The sequence below is a fragment of the Poecilia formosa genome, unplaced genomic scaffold (genome assembly GCF_000485575.1).
Source record: "Poecilia formosa unplaced genomic scaffold, Poecilia_formosa-5.1.2 Scaffold362, whole genome shotgun sequence".
Taxonomy (NCBI): Eukaryota; Metazoa; Chordata; class Actinopteri; order Cyprinodontiformes; family Poeciliidae; genus Poecilia; species Poecilia formosa.
In genome coordinates, this window is record NW_006800301.1 from 403,840 (window position 1) to 406,970 (window position 3,131).

Sequence of the window (3,131 nt, forward strand, 5' to 3'; positions counted from 1 at the left end):
CAGAAACAGATTTTGCATGTTCTATTCATCACAGGTGTTTACTAAAGATCAACAAGGGTTCTGTGGTGTCATGGTGTCATGGTCTGCACTCTGAATCCAGGCGTCTGAGTGCAAGTCTCAGTAGAAACACTATTGGGGTGTTGGACTCATGACTTTTGCGTTATTTGCACCACACGCGGACCAGCTGAGCAAACCTGCCATTCAGATTGATGAGTTTTCATCAATTTGCTAAAAACGTAGATGATCTTAATAAAAGTGCTCATATCCTAATGTTTTTCAAAATCAACTTGTTTAAAGGTATACTTTCCCGCACTGTTTTATTTTGAAATGTTGACTTTATTTTTCAGTATATTTTTAAAGTGTTGATTTTATCTTTGAACCCTTATTTATTTTGAAGTGTTGATCGTCTGCAAGACCTTAGACATGAATTGACCAGTATTGGGATTGAACTGATGACCTCAGCATTACCAGCACCGTGCTCTAACCTGCTGAGCTAACTTACCTTGCAAACTGTTGAGTTTCCATGGATTTAAGAAGAACTGACATGATCACACAATGAAGATTTGATAAAAGTGCTTTCTATGTTCTATTCATCTCTGGTGTTTACTAAAGGTCAACAAGGGTTCTGTGGTGTCATGGTGTCATGGTCTGTACTCTGAATCCAGGCGTCTGAGTACAAGTCTCAGTAGAAACATCATTTGTGTATTGGACCCATGACTTTTGCGTTATTCGCACCACACGCTGACCAGCTGAGCAAACCTGCCATTCAGATTGATGAGTTTTCATCAATTTGCTAAAAACTTAGATGATCTTAATAAAAGTGCTCATATCCTAATGTTTTTCAAAATCAACTTGTTTAAATGTATACTTTCCAGCAATGTTTTATTTTGAAATGTTGACTTTGTTTTTCAGTATACTTTTAAATTGTTGATTTTATTTTTGAACCATTATTCAGTTTGAAGTGTTGATTTTGTTTTTGAACCATTATTAAGTTTGAAGTCTTGATTTTGTTTTTGAACCGTTTTTTATTTCAAAGTGTGGATTTTATTTTTGAACCATTTTTCATTTTAATGTGTTGATTTTATTTTTGAACCCTTATTTATTTTTTTAACTGTGAAGTGTTAATTTTATTTTTGAACCATTTTTCTTTGTAAGTATTGCTTTTATTTTTGAACCCTTATTTATTTTGAAGTGTTGATTGTCTGAAAGACCTTAGACATGAATTGACCAGTATTGGGATTGAACTGATGACCTCAGCATTACCAGCACCGTGCTCTAACCTGCTGAGCTAACCTACCTTACAAACTGTTGAGTTTCCATGGATTTAAGAAGAACTGACATGATCACACAATGAAGATTTGATAAAAGTGCTTTCTATGTTCTATTCATCACAGGTGTTTACTAAAGGTCAACAAGGGTTCTGTGGTGTCATGGTCTGTACTTCTGAATCCAGGCATCTGAGTGAAAGCCTCAGTTGAAACTTTTGTTGCATTTCACATAATCAACTTTGGAACTTCAAACTGAAACAAAGCTGAGAAGTTTAGTTACTGTAGCGTAGTGGTTATCACGTTTGCTTTACATGCAAAAGGTCTCTGGTTCAAAACCAAACAGAAATGGTTTTTGTGCTTAATGCATCTCTTGGGGTGCAGTGAGACAACAAGAGCCATCCTCTTTCATGATGGTTCATTTGCCAATCGACTTCAATTTAGGCTTCTTTGAAATCCAAGCTACTTTTCTTCAATTGCCAATTGGTGGTTCTATGGTGTAATGGTTAGCACTCTGGACTCTGAATCCAGCGATCTGAGTTCAAGTCTCAGTAGAACCAGTTGTCTCTGCTCCTGACATCTTCCATAATTTTTTTTGATCCCAGGCTTAGTTTGTGGACTGTAATGTGAAATTAGGCACAAATATAGGTTTGACAGTTTGTTCACCAAGTTACTGTGCTCTCTGAGAGGATCTATGGTATACAGTAAGTATTTGACATTGTTCCATGCCAATTGTTGACATTAGTCTCTAACAAAATTTGGATCATCTACCAGGAACAGTGGAAAGAGTGTGAGTTTCTGTAATGTAGTAGTTATCATGTTTGTGTTACACGCAAAAGGTCTCTGGTTTGAAACCAGACAGAAATGGTTTTTGTAGTTTATGCATCTCTTGGGGTGCAGTGAGACAACAAGAGCCTTCCTCTTTCATGATGGTTCATTTGCCAATCGACTTCAATTTAGGTTTCTTTGAAATCAAACCTACTGTGCCCCCCCAGCATTTTATAGGCCGATGATCGACTTAAAATAGGTTTTGAGCAAGAATTGACCACAAACTATATCTCCCATAATGCATTCCGATTGTTACCAGTCAACATTGCGGCTTCTCGCCACTAGAGAGCAGCAGAGTCACCTCAAGCTGCTTATTGATTTTCCCAGCGAATAAAACTGAGACATCAACAAGCTAATATCAAAACGTCCAAGAAAAGAAAAATCGATTTACAAGTAAGACTGTGAATGAAGATGTGTGTGAGTTGGTGTCAGGGCGGCAGGTCGCGCTAGACTTTTTTTGTTATCCGTTATCTTGACCAACAACATAAAAAAAAAAATCGGTCATGTCCTATTTTTATCCGTGAAATTACAATCATATTAACATCGGCTATTTAGTCGCATTTTATGCAGTTTAGTTAATATTCACCGTGAATCCAGATCCCATCACAAATTAAGCAGATAAATGTATCTACATTTTTCTCGTAGTGACAAAAACCACCCCAATAACTTTTAATAAATTAAATTAAGCGACTTCACTTAAATTAGCATCAATCCTGGTCCTCGAGGGCCGGTGTCCTGCAGCTCTTAGATGTCTCCCTGGTCCAACACACTTGAATCCAACAGCTGAATTACCTCCTCAGTGCAGTCAAGTTCTCCAGAGTCCTGCTAATGACCTCATTATTTGACTCAGGCGTGTTGAAGTAGAGACACATCTAAAAGTTGCAGGAGTCCGGCCCTCGAGGCCAGGAGTTGCCCACCCGTGCTCTAGGGTCTCAATGCACTTCCTCCTGTTCCCCATCTGCAGAAAAATCTGCGCTAATTCATCAGTCAGTTGGATCTGTCTGATCCAAACAGACCAAATGAACTCTGTGAGTGTTT

At 38.0% G+C, this 3,131-nt stretch overlaps 1 long non-coding RNA gene and 1 other non-coding gene across 2 annotated transcripts in view; both read left to right on the plus strand.

The window, feature by feature from the left end:
* Window positions 1-1,657: 1,657 nt before the first annotated feature.
* Window positions 1,658-3,131, plus strand: part of LOC107833321 (uncharacterized) — an 11,356-nt gene continuing 9,882 nt past the window's right edge. The window contains exon 1 of the long non-coding RNA XR_001659045.1: window positions 1,658-1,770. This is a non-coding gene — a long non-coding RNA (uncharacterized LOC107833321). The remainder of the gene's footprint in view (window positions 1,771-3,131) is intronic.
* trnaq-cug (transfer RNA glutamine (anticodon CUG)) lies at window positions 1,754-1,825 on the plus strand. The gene has a single exon. It is a non-coding gene; the product is annotated as a tRNA-Gln (tRNA).